Below are 14,358 nucleotides of genomic sequence, written 5' to 3' on the forward strand. Positions count from 1 at the left end.
AATTTACATTTCCAGATGCATTGCTGCTTGTTCTTTGCTACACAGTGTTTCTATAATTGGCCCACACCTTCTACAAATTTATTTTTTATTTTGGTTTCCCACAGAATATCTATGGCGTGCCTTCTATCTGAATTAACTTTGAATCGAAGTAAGATAGCATACTATGCTCGTCTGAGAGGAAAGAATTTGAAATTACAGTAGATTCTATTATGTACTCCTTATATTCTGTGCTTCAGGGTAATTTAAGATAATTTTCTGGATATTTCATTATTTGAAGGTCCTAATGTCCCCGGGCTAATTAAAAATGGAGAGGAATCATTAAAATGCTAATTTACTGTATTTGTTGGGAGGGGGCTGCATCAAACCATTAAACTACTGCATCAAACTAATTACAACTACAGTTTCTAACAGCATGTAAATCCATAGTACCTTTCATTCCTGTATCTTACTGGTGGCATGGTCAGAAAGGAACAGGGATGCTCATTCGATGCATAATGGACAGTAATGGAGACGTAGCGGGATGCAGTGGTGCAGGTGCGGGAGAGTCTCACGGACCCAAGCCAGCTGGTTAACTGGGGTGATTCATCACAGTGCAGTCCCCGAGGTTCCCGCGCTCTCTTGTTTTCCACGTTTACGGCTCTTTTGTTTTAAATGGAGTGGGGGAGTGTTGAGGCTAAGAGCGCACACCCCCATTGATGGGCATAACATCCATGAAATATCTCTCAGGCACGCTTCACGCTCGCCAAAGCACGCGGCAAGACCGCGCAGGAGTGAACGGGGGAGGTAATAGGGTTCGTTTGCTTTGGACCAGCTTTGGATGCGTGTTTTTCAGTGCTAGACGCTCGTCGTTTTCTTTTACGAGGTACAGCAACTTTATTCTCTTTTGCTGCGAGTTGGACAAAATGAGCGAGAACAGGTGCATGCGATTATTTTTTATGGGGAGCGTGGTAAATTATTCAGTGATAATCTGTTTGTGAAGGGAGTTAAAGAGGACGGGAGAACTGTTCTGAGGGACAAGTTGATGTGAGTAATGTGCTCATGTGAAATTGTTTTAGTTCTTGCTTTCTGTATCCATTTACAGCAAACTTCGTGTGTTACTGCATGCCTACACAAAGTTACGCAGATTCCATATTTCTTTATATCATAAGGATGTTAAATGACTGGGTTTTAAAAGTTCATAGTCGAAAGTTTACTGGTTGGATAGCATTGCATGACGTATACGTATGTATATAACGGAGTTAAAAACAGATCTGTAACAAACATATACATTAGTGTGGTCTGTATTCTGTTTGTGACTTGTGAAATTTCAACTGAACATTCCAACCATCAGTTGTGTATTACATATCATGGTGTATATATAGCTGGAAGAAGGACTTTATAGGGAAAGTAAATAATTAGTGTGATTGTGTGGCATGTGTGAAAATGATAAACATAAAGGAAATAACAGTTCTGCATATACATGCAATTGGAATAAGTTGGGGACTATGTTAGGGTCTATGTGTACTTACACAAGTGGTTGTTCTTACTGTCTATTTTGATAGAAAATACGTTGTCGGATGGGAATATCAGTGCCAAATGGTTATTGTATGATTTTTGTTTACAAATGACCATCACCTACAAAGTCAGGATGATTTCTAGGCTTCAATGACACAAGTCAAATACATTTTCTCATTGGCATCAGGCTGCAACTTCATTTTATATAAATATTCATGAATATTTGTGTATAGTGTACAAATTTGGTGGCTCTGGCTAATTGATACATGTTAAAAACCAATGCACTTTGTTGCCATAATTACAAACTATAATTGTTTGGGTGTTCATATGTTCTAATTGTTCATTTTAAACCAGAGAAAAGACCTAGTAGAATATTTATCTTACAGGTGGTTTGGGTACACAAAACCTCACGTGGTATCGAATTATTACCCGTTAAGTTAATATTCCAGAGAAATTGCCTACACATTGTTCTGTTTTCAGCCATCTTGTTGTCCATTCATTTATAATTCTAGAATTGTACTAAATGCAGTTTCCCTGAGGAGTATATTTAATAAAATGAAAACGGCATAGAATTTCAGCATTGCAACCACGCTGCTGTGAGTGTTACCATGTGACCCATCATTCAGAATTGGGGAGGCTTGTATCCATAGTTACTACGCAGAACATGTACTTTTTATGCATTAATATTTTATAATCATTTAGGTTCAGTAATGGAGCGTGTCGATTTCTCAGGAGGCATAGCTGTCCATTTCTGAGGACTGCTGTAAGTGTACTTGCTCAAAATATATAATGATACATCCTGTCATCACAACTATGAAGCTAAAAGTTCAAATATTTCAGTGACAAAGGGCCTTGATAAAGCTAGATTTGATGTACAGTTATATTCAGCTCTAACCTGGAGCTGGACTACAGCTGTCTTTAACCCTTGTGTTGTCCTCAGGGTCAAAATCCATCCTGTCCTGTGAGCTTAACGGCTGTGGAATTTTATTTTTTCAGCATGGCATTTGATCACTTCTCCTGGCATGACCCTACCATTAGAAAGTTCAACATTGCTCTTTTTTATATATTTGATAATGGCAGTACACCATCAGGGTACAAAGATTGCCTTATGATTCTTTTTATCCCTGCAGTTGGAAGTAACAATGAAAGTTAAGCACCACAAATTTATACGATGGATATTTTGCTGTAAAAACAAGTGGTGTAGACTGAAGAAATCAAGGCTGCTGAAGTAAAACAGTTATTCACAGGTTGGTTCTACATGCAAAATGTTCATTTAGGGCTTAAAATTCAAGGCTTTATCATAAGGGGTCTGGTGAGGGTGGGTCATTGTTGACCCTTTGGATACATGGTACATGCATAATATGAAGACAACACATGGGTTAAGCCTTTTGAAATTGGCATTTGCTTGTTACGTGACAAAAGATAATCAAACACAAGCCTGGTGGAAGGGTAGAAGGAATTCTTTTTTAACCAATAAAAATTGAATATTTTCATATTGGCAACTATATGCATTCATCCACATTCATCGCAAGGTAGAATTTCTTGTGGGCAAACTGGAAACAGTGCGTAAGCCACATATTGCAGACATACTTTCTTGCAGAGGTTCTGTAATGTCTGCTTCTGCTGCAGATATGTCTTCACAGAAAACAGTGATTGGCACAGACGTAGAGTCAGTGGTGGGCTACAGATTTGAGAACAGATTGATTATTTTTCCCACAGCAAGCATCATTTAGTCTGAGCCAGTGTGGCATAGTGGGATATTCAAGCGGGCAGTTGGATGGACAGCTTCTAATTCTCTTTGCAAGGTTGATTTTGAGTCACTGGTAAAAACCCTCTCGTGGGTCAGCTCCATCAAGCCTTGTCCTGTCAAGCTGTCAGTCCAAGCTTTGTGCTCAGGTCACTGGACACAGAAGGGCCCCCTTCAGAGGTCGAGTTTTTTTTCTGAGGAAAGAAAGCCTCCGTAAACAAATAGTTTTTCTTTTGGACATTTCACTGAAGCACAGGGGAGTGTGGGAGAGCCAGGCTGTAGCAGCCAGTAAGGGAGCCTGGGCCTGAGACAAGAGGCTTTCATTGGAAATCTGGACTGAAAAGATTTTCATCTTGCCATGAAAAGATTAGAGTGCCATTTGGCGCTGCTGCCAAGGCGTGCTGAGGAGATTCTGAGCCCCGCCATGGCAACGGCAGACATGAAAGAAAGGTTTTATTCCAAAGCTGTTTTAAAATACTCATAGTACATTTACAAGTACATTGCTTAGAATAGCAGTGACAGCTTTTTTACCATTTTAGTTTGGACCTTGTCAGTTGCCCACACTTGTTGCAGCACATTGAAAAAAGTATAGATAATGTTGAAAAAGTTTTCACACTAGTCCATCAGTCAGATTGACAGGTTTAGATAGAACTGGGTGGGGGGGTATTTTCGCTCCCCCATTCCACCCAAACAAAACTATATCTCTGATCCCTCATGTGCATTTAGCAAAATCCTGTGCCAGCTATGCAAAAAAACAAAAAAAAAAACAGATAGAAGCTTGGGATGCCAAATAAATTTCCTTATGAGGATTTCTTTTCACTAGAAGTGTGTGTATGTGTGTGTGTGTGTGCATGTGAGAGAGAGAGATAGAGAGAGAAACGTTGGATAAAGTGTCACATGCAGGAAACTAGACGATACTAGAAACTAGACGTACGTCGATAGACTTACTAAAAGGCTGTGCAGTATTGCTAGTGTGTGTGTGTGTGTGTGTGCTTGTGTGCATGCTTGTGTGTGTAAACATTTTGCACAACTGTAAGGCAAACTGGGGGGTGCAGTGCATGCAAGCAGTCATCAGTAATGGAAAGCCATAATATGCTTGCTACCTTCACACCTGATGTGAGCATGAACGCCATTTAAAGAAAGGTATGAAGAATGGTCACATATTATTTGGGGGGGGGGGCTTGGTTTGACATACGACAACTCACACCCCCCCCCATTTTTTTTTTCGAAGGCTGTATGACCTGAGAATGTGTCGATGGACTGACTGGTTGACTTTTCAGTTGTCAAAATTTTGTTTTACAAGACTGCTTACAATATCGTTAAAAGTTGGCAGTTGTAATTTATATTTAAGTGCATGCCTAGTCCTCTGAACATTGAGGAAATATTAGTTTTTAAAGAAATAACTGTGCATTATCATGCAGAAATCATGTCCTCAATCTATGTTACTGTGGCAGCATTAAACTGAACTCTAATGCTTTTTTGGAATACTAATGCCTTTAAAGTCACATTTCTGTTGATGGTTTCATAATGTTCTTAGAGTAGCAAGGAAGCCTTGCCGACTCTATGTTTAGTACAAAGGAAATTATTTGGAGTAATGCAGGCCACAATAACTAGATTACACACAGCTGACGAAAGCAAATGCTGAACTCCTTGCTTACAGGCATTGAACTGAATGCAAAGTCATTTTGCTCCCTTTTCTTTGAATCTCATCCATCTTGTCATCTTATTTGTGATACTTTCAATTTAGACAGAAATCTTTTATATTTTCATTCACTAACCCAACACAGCAGACATGGACCTTTATGGCTTTTAGAGCAGCATAAACTTGCTCTTGCGCTGACAAGAAACTCACTTTCAATAAAACATGCACAAGTTCATATGCCAGGCTTGTGAAGTAGATTCTCATATGTTTAAACCATGCATGAACCATGATTCATTTGCATCACATTTTACAAAGAATGTATTCTATTCGGTTGAATTATTACACAAGGTATATGAAAACTTACATCGGAAATGAATCATGAATCTCCATCAGTTGATTGTGAAATACGTAAGAGTGTATGGTATAATGACACTGTTTTGTACATGTATTGTCACAGCAAGGTAAAAACAAAGTAACCTTTGTATATTTTGTGTTGTTGTGTATCCCTGTACAGAAATATAATGCACTCTTATTATAGAACACAAATATATAAATACATTTTACTTGAAGACCATATGGTTAATGTATGAGCGCTATGTATGTATATAATATGAACTTTTTAGGGCATTTGATAGACATATAATAGTTATTAGACAATACTGAATATTAAAACAAAGTTATATTCCATCTTCTCAGGTGTATGCTGCAAAGCTCTTTGACTGGTATGTGTAGGCAGTCGATACAATAGAGGAAGCCCTATTATTATAGGGGTCACCATTTTTTGATAAGGCAGCATTTGCCAGCAATAAATGTACGTGACCTGGCTGTACCTATGGAACAAAGAGCCACACACAAACCAAACTCTCCCAGGTGAAATGTTAATGCTAAATGAAATGATGTAGCTTAGAATAGCAATATTTCAAGACAGTGAAAAGATGTAAATGCTCAACGTGCCATATGCATTTTGCAATTACAATCACTGAATTAAACTCCACACCTGGTAGTCACATTCTTCAAGTGTGCAACACTCTTTTGCTGTCGGTAGCGTCACACATGTTTACAGCCAATTACGTCTCAGGATCTGGTCAGATAAATACAGTCACTGTCACCGATGTTCAATCCATCATTTAGGCCAATATTGGCTCGATTTGATAACTAGTATCGGGTCGATGCATCCCTAAACCATACCTGTGAAGTTATAGTTCCCACGTATTGCAGTATGTTCAGTAGGTTATGCCTATAAATAGAACATTCTGTTCAAGCTGGAATGAATGCCAATGAACAGTCAAAATTACCATTATGCACACATGGATGACATTCAGTGAACATTGTACACTGTGGCATGCTCAGTGTTAATTTGACCATAACAGTGTTGATACAAGCCCACTAGGGCAGTGGTTGTCAAACTCGGTGCTGGGGGACCCCTGTGTATGCTGGTTTTCATTCCAACCTCAACAGCAATCCCAGAATTTTAACAAGCTGTTAATCTTTCTATTATTTATTATTTATTAGTGTGCTATATAAAATGCAATGTTTCATTAATTCATTTATAACATGCATTGGGTATAGTGGGGGTTAATGAAATGTATTTATTTGCAGACCCCTCCTAATATTCATTATATCACTCTCTTCAGTCAACCAGGTTGTATTATTGACTTGTAGCCTTGCTCTGATTATTCGGGTTGCCAGTTTGCACAAGGTCATGCTTTGGTCAATTCATATAAATGAAGTTTGATTTTCAAAGAGGAAAACAGCAGTTTCTTACAAGAGAAACTGTTTCATATGCCTGTGTACTGTATGTGTGTGTATTCAGGTTAATCTATATTATTTAAACCAATTACATTGTGTGCTAACAACAACTGCTGAAGAGAGAGCAGTAAATGTGAGGTGAAATCAGGACTTAGATAAATTCATGACCATGACGATGCCTCTTTCAGGGAGAAGGATTTTTTTAATAACTCCACATCTGTTGTCGTGACGCTAGCTATCAAAGGAAAAATAATCACTACATTATTTTTTTCTTTTGTAATTCAATTCACCACATTAAATTTTTAATTCAGTTCATTTGGTGTTTCATTTATTGTGGTGGTTACCAATATAGCTTGTCATAAGCTATAAAATGTGCCATTATAAAATAATGTTGTGCTCAGCAATACTGGTCACGTTGCAATAGAGATCCCGTCAAGCTTTACACAAAAAATGCATTGACATCATGGACAACGGAAACACAAAAATGTCTGGATACATTTCAAGATGACGTTTAAAAAATAATAACATCATATTGAAATGCAAAATTGCTTGTTTGACAGATGACAATTTATTAGACAATTGGCTTGCAACACAGGTACATCTATGCAGGTTTCAACTACAAATTCATAGTTCATGATGGAGTGTAGAGCTGGTGTTGCTGGGGTGGCAGTCTGAGATTTCCATTTTATTGATCAAATCTCAGAGTAGAGCTAAATAATCTCAAAGAGATTATAGGCTAGGGGGTGGGTTGTGTTCTGATGAAAGTGTCGAATGACCTTAACTGTCACAAAGACACTTTATGGAAGCACAAAAGGGCAAAAAAGAAAAAACAGCCCTGAACCCGCTGATGGCAAGCACATAAGGTAAAAAAAATTAAAAAAAACTCTCCAGTGGGAAGAAAAACCCTCAATCATTGGCGAGAAAAAAACTCCCCAATGGTAAAACATGAGACTAACCTGGCTATAGAGGGGGAGCCTGGTGTATGCTGTATAGTAAAGGTAGAATGGGTGTAACAGTAATGCAGTAAGGGATCTATCACAGCAAATCACAGGGGTCAATTAAGCAGGTTACAGTTCAGATAATAAACTAGAAGGAAAAGTAGGAAGTCCGAATGGGGGGAAGTGTAGTGTGCAGTTTTAAGGGACAGAGTGAGTCATCTGGAGCTTCAGGCTATGTCAAGGTGTGGGCATGAACCAGGGGAGGAACAGGGCTGCAGCGGTCCAACACCGATGGTTGCGGCTCGTTGCACCGTGAAAAAAGCCAATGATGCAAATTGGTAGTTTGGTATGAGAAAGGGAGTATGTGAAAACTCAGAAGCACTATGAACAGTCTTATACAGCTGTCAAATAATGCTGTCCCCTGCATACATATTCACCAAGGTCAACCAACATAGACTGTCACAGGGAGTAATAATAATATTACCTTGTAGGACATCACACTGCCGGGTAATGTGCTTATGGGGAGTTTATGGGTGTTTAAATACTAAAATGCTGAGATTCTTGACAGTGTGGTCAATGTAATGAAAGAATAATGCATCTCCAAATTTTTTTACATACATTGAAATTTCTGATGCACGATTACTAGTTTCAAAAGTCAATGACTGATAAAGTTGGTACAAAACCCCACATGACTAAACTCAGTAATGCTGTGTTGGTAAAGGGATAAAAGCTGTTTTTGGGGTTTTTGAGATTTACTTTTGTTTGTGACTCTTGACAGATTTTTTTTCTACGGTATTTCAGCAGGTGCAGTGTAAACATGTAAGTGTTGCACAGCGATTGAGGACAGGTTTAGATGTCAGGATTATATCCCTGGTGCAGAAGTAATTGAGCAGCAATCAGATCTCAGCTGGTGAACATGGAGCCCTTAAAAGGCTCTGTGTGATGTAATAGATAGATGCAGAAACGCTTAATCCCTTATGAAAAAATCACGCGTTCAAAATCCTCGTGTCCAGAAACAACATGTGAACACCCAACATGTGAAGAATACACATGTGAACTATGAAAATAATCCCACGTATTAGATGAGAGCAAGAAAAGGTAACCTATGCTACCTCAAGTCACATGTTTTGTTTTCACAAGTAAAAATTATAGTTCACATTTGAAGTCAGTCACTTGTGAAAATGTTCAGTTCACATGCAACATTTTTTTCCCCACATGTGAGAATTTTAATTTCAAATGCAAAATGTGAAATAGTGATTTTTACATGTAAAGGGCAAATTTCACATGTGCTTTTTTTGTAAGTGATGGCATGTGCTGTCACCAGCACTGTGTCCCCAACCACTCCTCTCCAGAGTGTCAGTCCTGATGCCAACAACACTAGTTTCAAAGTTTAAATACACCCTATAAAGCTACATTGTTCTGCTTTGTCTGGTGTAGAGAAGGACCTTATCTGATAGGATGCACTGTCAGTCTGGAGAGATACCTTTGGGTAAGTAGGAGCCACATCAATGAAATAATTGCATTAATCCATAGAGTATTCCAAAAGAAGCTAAATAAATAAAACATTTTTCTCTTAAGATCAAATCAGTTGTGCCAGTCTGAGGCATTTGCTTTCTTAGAGTGGCCCAGGTCAGCGCACTGACACCCAAATGTTCTTGGAACCGAAGTAAAATAAGAATCAAATTGAATGTCAACCCATGTCGTTCTTTCAGCTTACGTTTTTTATTTCTAACATCCAGATCTCATGACTCCTCTAGGGTATGTGGACTTTGAAATGTGAATGACTAAATGCTGCCAGTGTGCTTTACTCTAGAGCAGCTGGATATGAGGTCTGGTGAAGATCATTGTGTCTTGCTGAAAGTTTATTTCCTGTTGAAGTTCAAACCATTCTGAAAAGAATGGTTTGAAACATGATGGACTGATTTAACAAAACTAAATGCTGCGGTGTAATATGCTGGGCTGTGCATGTCTCTGTTTACTGATTGGAGAGACGCTTTTCTTGATTTCTCAGTTGTTTTTTGTTAAAATCTTTAAAGCAGAGCACCCACTACTTTTTCCGTCCTTGCTTTAAAGCATACCAAATCATTTCTTTATTATGCTAATGTATTGGGACATTTTACCCAAAAATGTATACAATGAGAGAAGCCTCAGAGCCCAAAGAAATGAACTGCAGATATGGCAAAGTCTTCCATTAGTCTAAATGGCTGGAAATGTAATATTTTATTATTTACCCAGCTTTATTTAGTATTTTATTTTATTGATCCGCCAGTGCTTCTGAAGAGCCATGCCACATAATGTCTGAGTGGGAAAAATGATAAATTCATGGATAAATTAATTTTCCCTGACAAAAGCAAGCACTGTTTGGTGAAGATGTATGGATATGTGGTATGACAGTGATGACTATTCACCAAAAAGAACCAGTTGATTTTCCTGACTATTGCAAACAGTTGCATGCATTAAAGGTAGCATTATGCATCAGATGCTATCGTGTAAAAAATTAAGCGTTTGTTGATGGATGGTCTACATTGATATTTGCATACCATTTTAATTGCATTCATCAATCAAAAACAGAGATAATTGTCCAAGATAATTGTCTTATGACAAAAGTAAGTCTTTGCTGTTCCTATTTATCACCCACGCAGTTGGCACTTGTTTGGAGCAATTATCAATGCAAGGCTTTCAGAGCTAGAATCAATTATAATTTTAGCTTGGCTCTCTTGTGTACTCCTTGCTGGTGAGATGTGTACAGGCTGAAGATATTTTAAGGATATTTCATGGATCCTGTATCCATGAGACTGAAAGAAGAATGCAAATGAGCTGGGGTTTAGGTAGGGCTGTCTTTCAGCTAAAGTTGAAGAACAAAGGACACTATGCTAAACAATTAAGCATAGCATAGGGTCCCCTGCAGTTGCTTATTGGTTATTAATATTGCTATGATGGACACTAACAAGCTGTTTCACGCTATGATTTGTTTGACAATGTGCACGGACGTCCGAGAGGTCAAGCTGTAATAAGCCCAATTGTAAAGACACAATCTCTTGCCATTTGAGTATAATATAGTTGAGTATCGAGGATACCATTTGCTGGCGTGTGCTTGTTTTGCCACATGTGTTTTCCTGCTGGTGGGTGGGACTGTTTTGGAGGAGTTCAAGTGGGGAGGTTGGGTGGCAGGGCACTCCTGACCACGCCCATACAATCATGAGGTTTTTTTTTTCCAATATGGATGACTTGCAACAAGTGTTATTACAGTTATTGACATTACTGTGTAGTGGATAAATCCCTCTGTGACAATTTATGGCTATTCCAACTATTTTCAGCCACTTTACATTCACTTTCATTTATGCAACATTTATATTATATAGAGTATATATTGTGCAAAATGAGATCACATGCATTATTTTCCAGTTCAGTGTAGAAATGTTGTACAATATATACTGAACATACACACACAAATTCCTGATAAAATGTGTGCACTAGCTTACCCGACGTGACATGCTTTAATAAACAGGAGGCACACGATGTCTGCTTGTTAGTGTGACTTTTCGACATCACACCATGGGCTTAGGCATTCCAGGAATGCCCTTTGATCCAGAACCGACAGTGCAGTTCGGTTTTGCGGTACAGTTTTGGCAGTGACACATTTTTTGTTGTTTTGGCTCTGTGCTCCTGCACATTGGATTTGAAATGAAACACTGGATATGAGGTTTAAATTCTGTCAGAATTCATTTGCAGACCTACATCCATATCGAGTGAACCATCTAGGAATTGCATACCTTTTTATACGTAGTCCCCCCCCATTTTTGGGGATCAAAAGTAATTGTCTGTTTCTTGGCCAGCTGTGAGTTGTGCATTATTAGTTCACGTACAAGTAAGCTAAGAAAAGATCTAGAGTTAATGCTAAGTGTGCATTTGCATTTGGAGTCTGTTGCTGTTGTCTCTCAACATGAGAACCATAGAAGTAAGAATGCACTGGTGAGCCCAGTGCAATAGTAAACAACCTGGTGGACCACGGCAGGTGATGACCAAAGGATGCTTTCAGTTGTGAAGAAAACAATTTTCGACTATCAAACAGAGGGTATGTTCTCCCCGTCTCCACGTGGGTTTCCTCTGGGTACTCCAATTTCCTTCCACAGTTTAAAGACATGCATGTAGGCTAGTTGGAGGCTCTAACAGTCCCAGTTGGAGTTTGCAAAAAAAAAAAAAAAAAAAACATGTTAAAAAACTACTGTTCTGGAATAAACTCTTACGGACAAATGATATGAGTATTAACATGTAACAAAGTGATGGAAAGAGAAAAGTGTGAAGAAAGAAAAGAACTGCTAATGATTCAAAGCATACCACATCACCTTTGAAACACGGTTGATGTAGTGTTCTGGCTTGAGCATGTATGGCTGCCACTGGAACTGGCTTACTTATCTTTAATGATGATGTGCCTGCTGACTGCAGCTGCTAGATGAATCCTGAAGTTCACAAAAAACATCTGCTCAGACTGAAGCAAATGCCTCAAAACTCATTGAATGGCACTTCACCTTGCAGCAGGACAATGACGTCAAACACACTGCTAAAGCAACCAAGGGGTTTTTCAAGGCCAAAATGTGGAATGTTCTGACTGGCAAAGTCGATATGTTTCCAATATGTTTTACTTACTGAAGGCAAGGCTGAAAGAAAAAAAAAAAGAACTGGCCTAGAACAGCATCACTGGAGAAGTTATTTACCGTCTGATGATGTCTGTGGGTCACAGAATGGTATTCTATGGTAGTCATTGAATGCAAAGAGTTTGCAACCAAGTACTGAACGTGACTACTTCATTTAAGATTATGTTCATTTGGCCAATTACTTTTGGCCAAAAGGGGGTGGGGGGTTGTGTATACAAAGGGCTGCTATTCCTAGTGGATTCACCCAATATGGATGTAAATACACTCAAAATAATGTTGGCAATCTGCACTTTAACCTCAGTTTCCTCAGTAACCTAGTTTTGAATCCATGAACCTCACGCGATGAGTCCGGTAACCTGACCAATGTTTTACCCAGTAGTCCTAGTAGTCCTGTGTTACAGCGCTGTTCATCGGTGGCTCTGAGTGACTTACAGGTCCTGTGAACATTCCCCTTGCAGCCATACTCTGATTGCACTGCAGTTCTTTTTTCAGTGGAACGGTTATGCATTGTGGCATCATGTGCTTTGCTTGTCCGCGGGTCACGGAGCTCAATTGGATCTGCCAGTGTGACGGAGGACGACCTCCGAGCCCAGCTGTATGCAATTCTGCTGCACTTCGGTGGAGAGGGTAAATATAATCTTTACATAGAAGAACAAGTGCACATACATCAATACATTTGTCCTGTAAACCATAACACCGTAAACCACATTGAAGTACTTAAATAAATGTTTTCAAAGCCCATGAACAATGAGGTGGAGGAGGGCACAGATATCATTTGTCTAACATAATGTACCCTATATATTACACCTTCATAGAAGTGCAGCACCAAGTAGTTCACAAAATTAAAAAACGTACAACAGAAATGAAATCATAAACTAATAAAAATATATTTAATTGTTAATTGAACAGATCGTAAAAGCAATATAATAAAACAATAAACTTCATAAGATACTTACATTAAAATAATCAAAGATTCATGAAAGCAATCATGTTAAAAGTTAAGGCTATAAAAATATAGAACAATGGTTCCCAACCTTGGTCTTGAAGACATCCTGTGTATGCTGGTTTTCATTCCAACCACAGTTGCAATCGCAGACTTTTAAGAAGATTAAATTCTTCTTAATTCCATGATTTTCATGTCTAGCGGGATTATTTACCCTCTTATGCTACATTATGATATAAATGCTATGGATGCCATGAAGAATAAAGGTTTAATGTTCACATTGTGCCATTTAAATTTAGTTCAATGCTCAACAGTACAATATTAGCTGTTTTGAAAGATCTGAACATGCAGATTGTGCTTTTAAAATCTTGGTTGCAATCCCATACAGTTTCATCCTGCCCTCTCTGTGTGATTTTCCAAGCCTCTACACTGAGTGTCACAGTCTCTAGTGGTGCCTAATCATTACTCGGTTGGCCAGAGGACAGAGGACATTAATTTCGTACAGATACATTGCCTCACTCTTGAACCCTTACATTCCTCCAGGGGCTCTGCAGTGCAGATGCCAGAGCTGATCACCCTCATGCTGTTTGACCTGTTTGGCCATCGCTGGCTTTGCAGGAAGAGCTTTTCACAAATTGCAACTGGCACTTATCAAAGACATCTGTGCCATACGGCCAGCTGAAAATATCTTCATCTGAACAACTGGAAGTGGTTGGAAGTCAAAGCAAACAAAATACTTTTCACTGGTGAGTCACACAGTTCTAAAACTAATAAGATTCTCATTTCCCAGAAAGCTGTCTATGTTTCCAGGATGAAATTACTGGAAAAAAATGTGTGGAATACAGAATGTGATGGTTGCTAGGATGCAAGGATCAGCTTTGGCTTTTAATTCTGCCCACAGTAAACTGCTCATGGGAGAGATGTGCAACTGCGATTTTCTCAGTTCTACAAAAATGAAGTGCTTTGCTTAAGTGTTCTTTTTGTGAGCCTGCACATTTTGAAATAAATCCAAAATGCAGATTTAACTCCCTGGTATTTATTGTGTTTATTGTATTATGATGCATTGTAGCACATGTATTTGTTTTATTTTGTAATAATATAAAATGATTTATCCTTACTGGAAGCATTTATTGAGTCTGTTGCATGTATAAGGTACAAGACTCGCGACAGCACACCCACCCTCTCAGAGC

At 38.7% G+C, this 14,358-nt stretch overlaps 1 protein-coding gene across 1 annotated transcript in view; it reads left to right on the plus strand.

Annotated features, from left to right (window-relative positions):
- Positions 1–732: 732 nt before the first annotated feature.
- The window catches only part of LOC135250991 (E3 ubiquitin-protein ligase Midline-1-like), a 56,384-nt gene continuing 42,758 nt past the window's right edge, over positions 733–14,358 (plus strand). Inside the window, exon 1 of the mRNA XM_064327907.1 lies at positions 733–862. The gene's annotated coding sequence lies outside the window, so the exon portion shown is untranslated. The remainder of the gene's footprint in view (positions 863–14,358) is intronic.

The sequence above is a fragment of the Anguilla rostrata genome, chromosome 3 (assembly GCF_018555375.3).
Source record: "Anguilla rostrata isolate EN2019 chromosome 3, ASM1855537v3, whole genome shotgun sequence".
In the NCBI taxonomy this organism is placed as follows: Eukaryota; Metazoa; Chordata; class Actinopteri; order Anguilliformes; family Anguillidae; genus Anguilla; species Anguilla rostrata.